Source organism: Andrographis paniculata, unplaced genomic scaffold (genome assembly GCF_009805555.1).
Source record: "Andrographis paniculata isolate CXL003 unplaced genomic scaffold, ASM980555v1 Contig14END, whole genome shotgun sequence".
Taxonomy (NCBI): Eukaryota; Viridiplantae; Streptophyta; class Magnoliopsida; order Lamiales; family Acanthaceae; genus Andrographis; species Andrographis paniculata.
This window is the reverse complement of record NW_026137424.1, coordinates 1204791-1220395: the sequence shown is the minus strand read 5'-3', so window position 1 is coordinate 1220395 and position 15605 is coordinate 1204791.

Sequence of the window (15605 nt, the reverse complement as noted above, 5' to 3'; positions counted from 1 at the left end):
TTAGCCCAAAGCGGACAATATCATACTAGTGTTGAGTTGACCCAGTCCTAACAGTGGTATCAGAGCCCCAGGTGATCAATCGATTGCGAAATTGAAAGAAAAATTGATTCGAGTTTGGTAGGACTTGAATCGTGGTAAAAGGCTAAACTCTTCTCTCTTTAATTTCGCTATATTACGATTCTTGGTGAATTTGTGGTTTGATAATATGCTGAAATTCTTTGTGTTGATTGGCTATGCTTACTTGGTGATTGATTGAATAATCTTGGAATTTGTCGGAATTTCTTGTATTTCTTGGTGAATTATTTTTTTTTGGAAATTGTTTTTGATTCCTTGGTTATTTCGAGTGTAGTTTCTTGGGCTATGTTTGTGTTAGTCTTGAGAAATTGAGTTGCTTTAGCCGATCGTTAGATGCATGTTGATATTTCTGTGTGAGATAGAAAATGCATGTTAGGTATTATTTAAAAAATGCCTAAAAATGATTCTAAAGTGGAGGATAATCAAGAATAAAACGATTTTGTTGCATTATGTGTTTCCTTGGTGAAATAATTGAAATGCATGTATTAGATTCTTGATTTGTATGCTATGTGATTGATTTAGTCTTTCCTCTATAGGTTCTTTGTGAAAATAATAAAATGTCAAAGTGTGAAAATTAAATTGCATGTTTCTTGTGGAGAATTAGTTGAAGATATACATGAGATGCTAAAATTAGAACTAATTGTTGAAAGTTAGGAATACTTTGGTGCATGATGTTGTTTGATGTGTGATGAGTTGCATGTATTCCTTGATATCTTTGCGATTTGATTGTTTAGTTGGTATTACGTGGATTGAGTTCCTGATGTGATCCTGCTATGTGGATTGTGATGTAATCCTATTATGTGGATTATCTTGCTGATGTGATCCTGAACTGTTCTATACATTAGATTGTAGCATTGATATTTGGTGATCATGCTTGTTACTTGGATTGCATGTTTTTGTGCTCTAGTTGTTTTTGTTTGATTAAAGCATGTTGTCTCCTTATTTGATTATTTGTGGTTATCGTGCCTGTATATTTGCGCTTAGGTTGTGAGTTCTTTGTGCTTAGGCTGTAGAACTTTGTGCTTAGATTGTAGGACTTAGTGCTTAGACTATTGGACTTTGTGTTTGGGTTGTAGGACTTTATGCTTAGGTTGCAGAACTTCACGCTTAGGCTATAGGACTTTGCGCTTAGGCTGTAGGACTTTATACTTAGGCTGTAGGACTCCGTGCTTAGGTTGTAGGGCTGCATGTTTGAATTGTAGGGCCGTGTACTTAAGTTGTATAGTAGTGTGTCTAAACTATAAAGTAGTATGTCTAAATCCGTAAAGTAGTGTGTTTGAGGCATAGAGTATTGTGTCTAAGTCGTAGAGTAGTGTATCTAAGTTGTAAAGTAGTGTGTCTGAGCTATAGAGTAGTGTGTCTAAGATGGAGAGTTGTGTGTTTGAGCTGTAGAGTTGTGTGTCTAAAACATAGAGTTATGTGACTATGTAGTTTGGTGTGCCCATGCGTTCTCTAGTTGATATCAAATAAGGTGGAGCTCATGTTATGTGATTCTAAGTTTTGTATTCAGTATGTTGTTGCGTTTCATTTGTGAATATGCATGTATGTTGCTGGATTGTGTAGTAGCTTGTTTGCTCGCTTAAAATCTGTAGGTTCATTATGTTGAATCTGTTTAAACTTGCTTGTATGCTTGTTTTCGTAGTAGCTTCTGTATACTACGTGCTAGGTTGTTGAGTGATCAATCTAGGTGCATGTTAGGACTTGTGTGTTCTATGTGCGATATATATATAATTTTTTTCTGCATAACGTTTGTTCGTAGATGCAGCGAGGGACAAAAGGCTATGATGAAATCCATTGGTACTAGGTAAGTCTATATCTAGTAAATACTTATTTGGGATTTCGTTAAATCACGACCAAAATAGGTGAAGATTGTTGGGAATTTTGGCCGTTCGAGGCCTAACTCGACAAGTCCCTCGATAAATAATTAGTTGACCCACTCCGTAGCCCGACCCACTGGATCAACCAAACCCTGCGTGGTCAATTAGAATTCCAAGTTAGGCCTATTTGGTTGTGTTTCTTCTAATTTCCATAATTACCTTGATTAATGCGTTTAATTTCTTTTCGATTCGGTTTTATTTCAATTTGGGTTTATTCGATAATTCACTTTCGCTACTAATTGTTTGTATTTTTGTATACGAGGTTTGTTCGATAAATTCAAAAAAATCCGGGAATAAATTCACAACAGTGGTATCAGAGTCTGGTTAGATGGTTAAGTGGATTGGGTGGCATTGGGCATTGGTTGTGGTGGTGGGCTCGCCCTCGTGACCTGCGGATGTGCCTTGTGTCGAAAGTCTCGTGGCGGTGTTGGGTCGGTCCCGATTAAGGTGGTTAGACAACGGATCCCTTTGTGATAAGCGGTACAAGGTGGGCAGGGAAGATCCATTAGTTGGTCCTTGGTTTAAGGGGAGGATTGTTGGGGTGCAAACCCAAGTTCCACATTGAAAGTTGTGAAGAAAATTACACACCTAAGTCCCAAGTGAACTCCACAAGAATGAGGCCTTTTGAAGGATATCCAAAAATAAATCCGTGCGGGCTCAACCCAAAGCGGACAATATCATACTAGTGTTGAGTTGACCCTGACACTCGTGAAGGCAGCAGTTAGGGTGTTGATTAATTTGATCATGCTAATTCGACTAAATCAACAAACTAACTTAAAGGAATTAGCAAATCATTACACAATATATAATGTGCTATTCAAATATGTATTACATTTTATATCGATATTTTTAATTTTGTTTTATAGGCATTTACTAATTGGGTCAAACCAGCATCATATTGACTTGATCCAATCAACACGATAACGCATTCATAAGATAACCCAATTTGATTAAAATTAAATTTATTTTTAGAGAATTTCTTTCAATGATAGTAAATCAATATCAATTATACAAATTTTATACTCCTTCCGTCCAGCTAAAAAGTATACATGTTTCTATTTTGGGACGTCCAATTACAAAGTAAACATTTCATTAAATACTTTACTTTTTTCCACAAATACCCCTACTTTACATCACATCATTACTTTTACACTAAAAAGCAAGGGCAAAAATGTCATTACACTACTTTTAACTACCCACTATAATTAAAATACTATTATTTTTTAAACACAGCTCCAAAAATAATTGTATACTTTTTTTTTTTTTTTTTTGTGGACGGAGAGAGTATCAATTAATTATATGCCCAATAAACTAGTTTGCACCCTTCTAACCTTTATCCATGAAGAACACAAAAAAATTAGTCTACAGTTATTTCAAACTTTTATCAATAAATTAAAACAAAACCTAAATTAGACATTTTGACCTAACATCTAACACTCTGATAATTGTGTTCTATTTTTGTTCTACATAATAACATTATTCTATTAATGCATGCTTTTAGCAATAACAATTTAACCTAATTCTTGGGATTCGAATTATTGCAATTAATATGAATATTATTGTTTAGGTTTATCTTTTGTTGTTTATTCGAGAAACTTCAATTTTTTTCGTCTATCTTTTCTTCTTTTTGAATGATATTTAAATAAGTGATGATACAGATATATCTAAACATTTCTTCTTTTTTTTATTTATTTCTTTGTTAGAACACTAATTTTGAATATATTCGAACACTTGCATGTGTATAGGAATGACAATTGGGACGGGTCTTACCCGGATCCGGTGTTAATAGAGCAGATTCAGGTTGAAAATTTTATTGAGGGGTGAATTATAGATTTTAAGATTTTAAATACGGCCGAGTCTAGAGCGAATTACGAGTTTGATAAAAAATTTGCCCCAAACCCGCTTAAGTTAATATTATATATTTATATAATTATTTATATTATCTAAATTTATAAATTCATACTTTTATTATGATTTTTTATTTTAATTTTTTTTTGTATAATTTTTAATTGTATTGTACTTTTGAGTTTGTTCACTTAATATTTTTGTATAGAGTGATTCCCTATTAATATAGTGTCCCTTTTACTGTAGACACGAGAATTTAGAAGAAATATAATCGATAAATAATTAAGAATGTATTAGAGAGAATAATTATTATTTAATAAAAATAATTTTAAATTAAGATTAAGATAACTAATTAGTATAATTAAAATTAAAAAAAATTAAATTAAAAAATTTAAAATGAAATTAAAGTGTATAATACTTTCCAAAAAGGAAAATGACAGAATAAGTGGGACAGAGGAGAATAGAAAAATTGACATGATACGTGGAACGGAGAAAGTATTATACACACACATTAATATAAAATAAAAATACCATAATATAATTTATATATTCAAAACAAAGTCAACAATTGAACTTAAAATATTATTTTTTATATTACTAACACAATTCTTCATACCTAACAATAAAAAAAAAAAAAGAAAAAAGAAAAAAAAAAACAAAATGAACAAACCCTTTCAAACCCTTTCAATTTACTATTTTTTCCAACTCATCATTGTTTTGTTATTCATCTATGTAACTTCAATTGACAATATATTGTCCTTTTTAATATTAACATTTCTAAAAAGTAAAATACTCAATATTTAATATATGAATTTTAATTTATATATTATTATATAACCTATATAAACATAGAATCAAAATATAAATATATTTTACAAAATAAGATGAACTTTTTGAATTGGGTGTAAATCTGACTGGGTCCAAAACAAAGCGAATTTTGTAACATACGATTTCATAGGCCTATATCTTTTTGGCAGAAGCATCATTCCAATCAGAGGTGGATCTACAAAAGTTATTAGTTGCTCACACAATATATCAACTTTAAAATAAAATAAATAAAGTTTTTAATTTTATTAATTAAAAAAGAAAAAAAAAATATACTCCCTCCGTTCCAAATAAGGTGCAACATTTTTTTTGGGCACGGGTTTTTAGGTGGATAGTATTAAGTAAGATAATTTAGAAATTAAGTGACGTGATGGAGAGATAAATGTATATTTTAATTTTTTTTTATTTGGGTGATGTGATGGAGAGATAAATGTATATTTTATTTTATTTTTATTTGGGTAATGTGATGGTATAAAGTATAAGGTAGAGATTAAGTATAATTAATTATTTTATATTTTGAAAATATTACAGGTATTTGGGACATACCAAAAAGAAAATATTGCACCATATTTAGGACAGAGGGAGTACTAGCTAACAATTTACGGCTTCATTTGAAACATTAAAAATTATTATTGATAATAGAAAAAATAATCACATAATAGTATTATTTTTTATATTTATTATGTTATGTAATATAAATTAATCATTTTAATTGAATTGAATTTTTACTTATTTTGATACGTTAGGTATTTTAAATTTTAAATAATTTATCTATTTTTCTTGAATAACAATGTATTTTAAATTTTTAATGAGAGCACTGCAATTTTTTATTGGTAGCACAATTAATAAATCATAACAAATTTTCTTTATCAGAATAAATCACTGGTGGCACGTGTCATCACCGGGCAGAATATAGATCGGTCATGTTCCGAGGCCTACAAAATTCATTCAGAACCCACTTGTCACCGTCCTTGTATGCTATTTTCATTTCATTGTTTGAATAAAAGTAAATAACATTTAAAAAAAAAATTAAAAAAAAAAAAAAGAAGTCATCTAACCAATATGAATATGATATGATACAATTTGAGTATTTCAATAAAGATAATATGTAATATGTCAAATATTTCTTCGGATTTGTGGTATTTATATATATATTTTTTTATGACATGAGAATCCATAATCGCTATTCGAAAGTACGTATTGGATAAACCCTCGATCGAATCTAATACAATGCAAACTAGCCCGACTGGATTTGTGGTATCTTTAATTTGATAAATTGAGGTCTACATATATTTAATATAAGGCTGTAAGTTTGAGAGAGATTCAAATATTCCATAGAGATTGTGGTATGACTTCTTTTTATTTTATTCCAATTTCTTCTTATTTTCTTATCAAGAAGAGTGTTATATATTTTACATATTTTATTCTAAGTATTATTTTTTTCTTCTCTTGAAAGTAAAAGACAGAGTTGTTTAATTATTGTGTAATTATACCAAAAAAAATTTAAATGATAGTTCGTCCGTTCCAACTCAAAGTATCATTTTTATAATTTTCATCCATCCCACTCCAAAGTATCAATTTCTTATTTTGGTAGAAGTAATAATATATCAGTACCAAAATATTCTTAATTTTTATCTAAATTACAAACATATAATTACGCATATAATTATTTTTTACGTAAAATCGTAAAAAATGTCAAAACCTCTTACACTTCCGCTAAGTAATTATTACTATGTCTTAATCTATCACAAAATTCCAAATGACCCATTTGGACCGAGACAGAGGAAGTATAAGTTATTAAAGGTTTATTCACATTGTGTTTTTTTATGAATATATTTTTTTTATATTAGGTATAAAGACTATATTGCTAATATAAAAAATAATATTTTGTATTATTACCGAAAATGTATTCGACGAATAACGACCGCAGATTTCTAAATTATCAAAAATTAATATTTGAATATAATAATAATAATAATAATTTGTATTGAATTGTTAAATTATCTATGAAAGAATGTATTATTATTTATGTGTATATTGTATTTTTTTTTAAAAAAAATAGCATTAATAGAGAATCATTTCCTTTAGAAATACTAGCGAAAAAACCTGATAATTTGAATTAATCATGTGAATTTGAATATAATTTTTTATTTTTTAAAAGAGAATTTGTGCATCGAATAGCAAAATGGGAGCAAATTATTTAATATTGGTTAAAATATTATTAAAAAAAGAAAAGTAGAATTGCAATAATAATGTAATTCGTCATTTGACTCATTTCAATTGGCGATTTTTTTTCCAGTCTTTGTCATTTAAAGTGACAATTTTTTGAAAAATTTCATTTCATAAGTTTTAAAGTAAAAATAAAATTAGGGGTGTGATCTTTTCATTAAATTTTCTCAACACATCTTTTTTAATAATATTAATATATTATACATATTCATTATTTTTATATTACGTATATCATTTTTTATATCTTATACAGTATAAAAAAATATCCTTACAAACTAAAATCAAAGCACAAAATTGGGTGTGTTTCTTTTGAGATAGTTTGGCAAAATTGGGTTTGAGTTTGAGTTTTATTTAAATTTTAAGATATATTTGAATTTTGATGTTTCTTTTGTATTTGGGTTTGGTTGGGATTTAGGGAGTTTTGATATGATTAATTTGATGAGTAATAAATATAATAATATAAATATGTATTAATTTTAAATAAGGGTAAAATTTGATTATGAATTTATATTATAGGATGTGTTTGTTTGGGCTTTGGATTTTGAGTTATGATTTGAATAGTAAAACTTTTGAATTTTAATAGTTGTATGATGTGATATAAATACGTGTTGATGTAATGCTTTGAAAATAAAAACAATTTTTAGTATAATATAAAAAATAGGGGCCAATAATGTTTTTTTAGCATAATTTTCCCAAATTTTATTGGACTCTGCGTTTCCCGAAAAAAAATACATGTTTTCCTCTAACAAAACATCCCATCAAACATTATTTTCATATCAAATTCAAACCAAATTTTTTCCAAACCCATCAAAAGAAACACACAAATATATTTTTGGAAAAAAAAAATTGGATAAATAGTGGATTTTGGGGAGAATCCCCGAAACAAACGCACCCTATCTACATATATATTTTTAAATTTTTATTTATTTATATTATAAAAAAATTATTTTATACAAAATGACATATTTATTGTATATATTTTAAGTTATAATTATTATAAATATCAAATTATACTCTCTTTGTCCATCTCTAAGGGTTACATTTACTTTTTTGTGTCATTGTACTTAATATTAAAAATATCTTCATATTTGTATAATTTTTTTAATAAATGTCCATCTATTAGTATTATAAGACGATGATGACAGTATTTTTTTTCAATTTTTTCTTATTTTATACTATGTTTCGATATAATAATAATATTTAAAAATTAACACTCAAAAAATAATTGAGACCTTTAAAATCGGATGAAAATACTATTTTAGTTTTACAAAGAAAAAGAAAAAAGAAAAACACTGTCGTGCAGACAATATCGGGAGGCAAGGAACAACCTCAATTTAAGAGTTTGCACGTGAAAAACCCCCCAAACTAAGTTGAAGAAACCATCCTATAATACACAATATATAATATAAAAAACTATGCAATATTTTATTATTGCAACTTGATAAAAATGAATTTTAATTTTTTAACATACTAGACATTTTATGATATAGACGGTATATAATTCTTGAATTTAATTTTTTAACATACTAGATATTTTATGATGTATACCGTATATAATTCTTGGCTTTGGTTTTTGTGTTGTTTGAGTCAAATTAGAACACTGTTAATTTGACCAAATCGGTATATATTTATACCAAAAGTAATACATATCCAGTAGTACATATTAATACAATATATGATGTTATATATTATAATTTAAATACAATAAGGGTGTGTTTGTTTACTATAAGGGTGTGTTTGTTTGAGGGTTTGGATTTTGAGTTGAGATTTGAATAGTAAAATTTTTAAATTTAAATAGTTGTATGATGTGATATAAATAGGTATTGATGTGATGTTTTGAATGTAAAATTGATTTTTAGTATAATATTAAAAATGAAATATGTGTTTGATTTAATGTTTTTGGGAAAAAAAATTGGATGAATAGTGAAAATTAAATCCAATTCCCCAAACAAACACACTTTCTAACAGATTATATATAGCACAACACAATACATAACTTATACAACACATGCTTCCATATAACACATGATAATATGTGTTGTGATAAAATACTAATTATTTCAAGTTAGTGTGGTATTTTCGTCAAATCAATATGATACTGATTTGACCAAATCAACGTCCTAACCGGCCCCATAATTCATGTTGTTAAATTTGTAAATATTTATATGTAATACTCTCTTCGTCCCACTTATCATGTTCATATTTCTATTTCCGTTAATCCCACTTATTTTGTCACTTTTCTTTTTTTGGAAAAGAATTATACACTTTAATTTTATTTTAAAATTTTAATTTAGAATCTTTTAAATTTTAACTAGATTAATTAGTTATTTAATCTTTATTAATAATTATTTCTATTATACGATAATTATTTTTACTAATATATTCTTAATTATTTACTAATTATATCTCTCCTAAATTCATGTGTCTACTGGAAAGTGGACATAATAGCCGGAACGGAAGAAGTAATTAATATATATAACATTTGGAAATGTTGAAATAGGAATATCAATTAAATTAGGGTAAACTGTTTTTTAGTCCCGTAACTGGACCCTTTTATCATTTTAGTCTCGTAAGTGGAATTTGTCGCAAACTAGTTCCATAAGTGAAAAACTTTCGTTGTTTTAGTCCTCCGGCGCCGGAGACGTCCGCGTAGCTCTCCGGAAGCCACGTGTCCGACAGGTGTTCCACCAAGTCAGCAACACCTGGCGGACACGTGGATTTTATTTTATTTTTTATTTTTTTAATTTTTTTTTCAATTGGACAAATAAAAAAATTTAAAAAGACAAATAGAATTTTAAATAAATTTTAAATCAATTTTAAAAAAAAATTTTAAAAAATGAAAAAAAAACAATAAAATCCACGTGTCCGCCAGGTGTCGCTGACTTGGCGGACACGTAGCCTCCGGCAAGCCACACGGACGTCTCCGGCGCCGGAGGACTAAAACAACGAAAATTTTTCACTTTTGAAACTAGTTTGCGACAGGTTCCACTTATAAGACTAAAATGATAAAGAGGTCCAGTTACGGGATTAAAAAAACAGTTTACCCATTAAATTATTATATTAGTTGTATATAAACTTCATTAAAAATACTCTCTTCGTTTGTTTGAGTTAAAGTTATTCATTTTGTCATTTTTATATGTCCAATTGTAAAATATCCGTTTTTATTTTTTAGTAAAAATAACTCATAACTAAATATCAAAATGTTCTTACTTTTTGTCGTTATTATTTCCCTACCATTAATGTCAAATGCTAAAAAAAAATTTACACCTACGTATTATAAAATATTAATTAATATACTTAAATTCATGCACAAAATTCAAATAAAATCTTTTACTCATATTGAGAAAGTATAGTTTATTAACGGCTTAGCCAAGAGGAGCGGGGATCTTGGTCTCTAACGATTTTAAGTTTTTTTTCCCTATTATTATTATCTTAATAAAAATTACTATATATATATATTATAATTATTAAATTTAATTTTCCAAATATAATTATTCTTACAATGAAAAGGAAAATTTAAGGTGTATTTATTTTGTGAGATAATTTGAAGGAGAAATTTTTTTATATGAAGTATGAAGAATTGTATAGAAAATTGGTAGAACAAAAAATAATCAAATGGAGAACTTTGTTTGCCTAAAACAGCCAACGACTTAAAATTCCAAAACTTAATTGAAATTCCAATGAATGTAAAATAAAAAAATAAAAAAAAAAACTGTTTATCTTATTTATATCCTAAGTATAAATAAAGAAACCCAAATATAATAAAGGTCCAACTATTAATATTTAATAAAATGCTAAAGTCCTATGCTTGCGAAGGCAAGCTCAATCCCGTCCCCGTCTTTTGTAGACGAGTAAGGGCCTTGATCCTTTTTCATTCTTGGGTATTTGCTCTGACTCTCTATTAATTCCATCATTCTCTGAGACAATCTTGTCCTCAAGGTTGAACACCTGAAATTGACTCTGAAAGTTAGTCTTGTCCATCCACGTGGCATCGTCGGCAAAATGTCCTATCAATTTCACCAAGAGTTGGGTCGTTGCGCGTAATGACAATGTCTCGTAATTGGCCTTCTGGGAAGTGAGGCATTAGGCGACATAATTCTGCACCCTCCTGAACATCCATTTTTAGTAGACATTCGACGCCAACCTCTTATAAGTACGATAAGCGCCTGCATGCCCTCCTGAAGGTGTGTCGTGAAATTCGGCCAATAGAGTGAGGATTCAGTACGAATCAGAGGCTAGCACAAGACCCTCTTGAAGAACAACTGTCCCCTGACCAACTTGAAACTTGGCTTACTGGCAGGATCGTTGTTCAGGGCTTGCACGATGCTGCGTAAAAACTTATCACATTGCTGTTTTTCCTCTAACTCAGGCAGTCCGATCTATTTAGGCATGCTAAGGGCTGCCAGAGACGGCTCCCCATTGCGTCGTGAAAGGGCGTCGACTGCGGTGTTGGAATTGCTCGATTTGTACTCGATCGTAAAATTATACCCCAACAACTTTGCCACCCAAACTTCTGCGATGGATTTCCAATGCGCTGTGTCAGCAAATGTTTCAAGCTGCGATGGTCCATTCGCACGATGAATCGATGGCCAACCAGGTAAGGGTTCCAGTGCTGTATCGCCAAGGCTAACCCCATTAATTGTCTCTCGTAGGCTAATCGAGAGAGGATGCGGTCAGATAGGGACTTTATGAAATATGCTATAGGGTGCCGCTCTTGCGTGAGCATGACACCGAGTCCAATACCGAAGGCCTCGCACTCAACCAAAAACTCTCGATTGAACTGGGGCATGGCAAGGACCAGTGCCTCAGTTAATGTTGTCTTGAGGCGCTGGAACCCCTCCTCGGCCGTCGGGGGCCACCTAAACGGATCAGTCGCCTCTTTCTTTAAGAGCGATGTGAGAGGGATGGCGATAAGACCGTATTCCTTCACAAAGCACATGTAGCAGCCCGTCAAACCCAAGAACCCACAAAACGCGCGGACGGAATGAGGGTGCGGCCAATCAAGTACGGCGCTAACCTTAGCAGGATCCATCGCCACTCTAACCTGCGAAATGATATGAACTAAATACTCGACCTGAAGACATCCAAAGGCGAACTTTTTTTGGTTAGTGCGAAATTGATTTTCTAACAATATGCGCAGGACCAACCAAAGCTGATCGCGGTGGTCTTCCCAAGAACGGTTGTACACCAAAATATCATAAAAAAAAAACCAGCACAAACCGGCGTAGATAGAATCAAACAAATCATTAATGACATATTGAAAGGTCTGTCAGGGCATTCTTCAACCCAAAAGGCATTACGAGGAACTCATAGTGTCCACTGTGAGTTCGAAATGCCGTTTTGTGGATGTCAGAAGTGGCCACCCGAATCTGGTGGTAGCCGGAGCACAAGTCAATCTTGGAACACAATTGCTCCTGAAAACTCATAACATCTCCTGGATTACTGGCATGGGGGTACTTGTTCGGCACTGTGGCTTTATTGAGCTCCCTATAATCTACCCAAAATTGTTACCTACCATCTTTCTTTTTAACCAAAAGAACTGGACTCGAGAATGGGCTGGAGCTCGGGCGGATGATACCTACCTACAACCTGTCATCTACTAACCGCTTGATCTCATCCTTTTGGACATGGCCGTACTAGTAGGGTCGAACAGAGACTTGAGTGCCCCTTGGGGTCAACTATATCCTATGATCTGCCGGACAGCAACGGGGCAGCCCTTTTGGCTCCGCGAAGACCTCTGCGTGCTGGTCGAAAATGTCATCCAACTCTTTCGAAGACGCGCTAGACAATTTTCCCGGCTCACCTTCAAGTAATATTGCCCAAAATTCAACCGCAGTAATCTTGATCAAGGTGTGCAGGCTAACCAAATTCCGACACATTGATGGGTCCCCTTTTAACTCTATTTTTCATCCGTCCCATGCGAATTTCATTGTTAGGGCCTCCCAATTGGTGCGGACCTCACCCAATGTGGCGAGCCATGCGACTCAGAGAATGATATCAATGCCCCCTAAGGAAAACATGTAGATATCAGCTCTGATATTGCAGTCTGGTAGTGAAATTGGGAGCTGTCTACAAACACCCTCAGATTCCTTTTTGTGGCCATCACCCAATTGTACACCGAATTTGCTTGTCTAATCCAGACGGAGCCATAGTAGGGAAACTAGCGAAGAAGATATAAAATTGTGTGTTGCACTACTGTCGATTAGAACTATGACGGGGCATATCTCAACTTACCCCGCATAGGCCCATGGTCCGGGAACTGAAAATTCCAGCCATAGAGTAAATCGAAAAATCAACCTCCACCTCGTTCATATTTTTTTGGCTCTCAAGGGCATCCTCCGATTTAGTCACCTCACAATACTCATATTGTTGGAGGTCCAATTCCTCTCCTTCTTCAGCTACCATTACTCTCAATTGCTTTAGGGGGCAATCATGGTAAAAGTGAATGGTTTCCGAAAACGAAAGCAAAGGCCTTTAGCCTGCAAGTTTGCCAACTCCTTAGGTGGCAAACAGGTGAATTTTTGGCGAGCTACTGGCTGCCCGGGCACCCCAGTATCACTTCCAGACAAATGTTTCACCCATTTGGCGGAACCATTATGCATCGCCTTAATGCCTCCACTGGATGCCGCCAACCCCCTTCTTGCAGACAGCCGCGGGGAGGGCCCTATGCATGGCGTGGAGGTGCTGAAGGACTAATTCCCGGGGCCGCCGCTTGAAATAAACAAATTGTCATCGATATCCCTAGCCAACTCCATTTCCGTTTCCAGGTCATTCGGGTGCAATAGTCGCAAGGAGCCACATATAGTCTTCTTCAATCCATTCATAAAGTAGCCGAGGTAATGGTCATCAATGAGGCCAGGTACTTGACTCGCCAATTGAACAAACAATGTAATATACTCCTCCACTGTTCCAGTTTTTCTAACCCCGAAAATCTCTCAAATTGATTTTCTTTGAATTGCGTATCAAAATGTGTCACCACAGCTTGCAAAAATTCCTCCCACGATAGTCCTCACTTCCGCATTCTCCGCCACGTCAGCCAATACAGGGTTGGGCCTTCCATGGCCATCACTATCGATGCTACCTTCATCTCCTGTGGAATACAATTTAATTCAATTTTTTGTTTAGCCCTTGCTACCCAACTGATTGGATCGCCTCCATCAAATGTTGGCAACGGTGTCACAACCACACCTTTGTGGCCAGAAGCATAGACTGGCGATACCACAACCTCATAATGGGTCTGCAGGCTCGTCAGTGGCACAGTCTGGGCGCGTTATGCTCTCCTGACGCTGCCTGGGATGTTTCGGCAGATACGGAATTCTCTTGCATCACCTTCTGGAGCGTTGATGATAACTCAGCCAGAGAAGCTGCAATCTCAGTTAACTGTACACTATTTTTCACCAGTCGCGCATTAGTTTCACCTTACTTATCTCTCATCTCTTTTTTGGTTGGCTTCTATCCTATCGAGTCATTCGCTCTGCGATTCGTCATTTCGGCGGGAACGGATATGGAAGGTCGGACAAATTAATAGAACCAAGAATAATCAAACGAGAAATCCTCGTTTGGCCAAAATAGCTGACGGCATAAAATCCCAAAACTTGATTGAAATCCCAATGAATGTCAAAAAACAACGGTAGCCTAGGTATAAATAAGAAAACTCCAATATAATAGAGGTCCAACTATTAATAATTAACAAAATACTAAAATCCTAAGCTTGGAAGGCAAATTCAATCCCTTCCCCGTCTTCTGTAGATGAATAAGGGTTTTGGCCATTTTCATTCTTGGGTGCTTGCTCTAAATCTCTATTAAAAAAAATATAAAAATAATTAATATGTATAGTATATTAATATTTTTAAATAAGCGTGTTTGTTTTTTTTTATTAAAAGAACACGCCCTTAAAAATTAGTATCCTTTATAATTTTATTTATTTATTAATTATATTATATACATTTAAAATATATATATTATATATTTAATAAAATCGACCAACCAAATATTTTTGTAAATGTGAAATATCAATAAAAAATTAAGTGTCCAAATAATACTAATAATAATAACAGAATTAGTGCACAATATTTTTCAGAAAAAGAAATTATGCGGGAAACAAAAAATAAATAAATCAATCAATCAAGACCAAATTTTACCTATTATTGTCTGTTCAATTTAAAACTACTATTTATTTTTTTCAATTTTAAAAAAATAATAGTATTTTAATTATAGAGGATAATTAAAAATAATATTCTTTCCGTCATGTAAATGTGTGCTCATTTGACCAAGTACGGATTTTAATAAAAATAAGTAATAATGGTTACTTTCCCTTAAAAAAGATACAAGTATGTAATAATGTTTACTTAAAAAGGAAACTAGAATATTTTTCAATGACAATTCAAAGAAGAAAATGAGCATAGATTTGAATGATGAAGAGAGTATAAAAATATTTTTTTTTATTTTTTTATAAATATAATTATATAATGATAAAATAAAAATATTTGAAAAAAATAAAATATTTTTTATAATAATTATTTTTTAATTAAATAATTCAAAATAAAAAAATATATACATATTAGTCGATAAAAATAAAATATCTAAGTGAGATTTGGATGCAATGATTAAAGCAATGATTATAGCTATTGGGCACATGAATACAGTCAGATCCTATGTAGGCATGACTCTACATGTTTAGTCTGTTTATTACTACTACAATGGATAATAATGCCAACATGGTTAACAGTGTTTGCCAGCACAGATGGTCTCGAG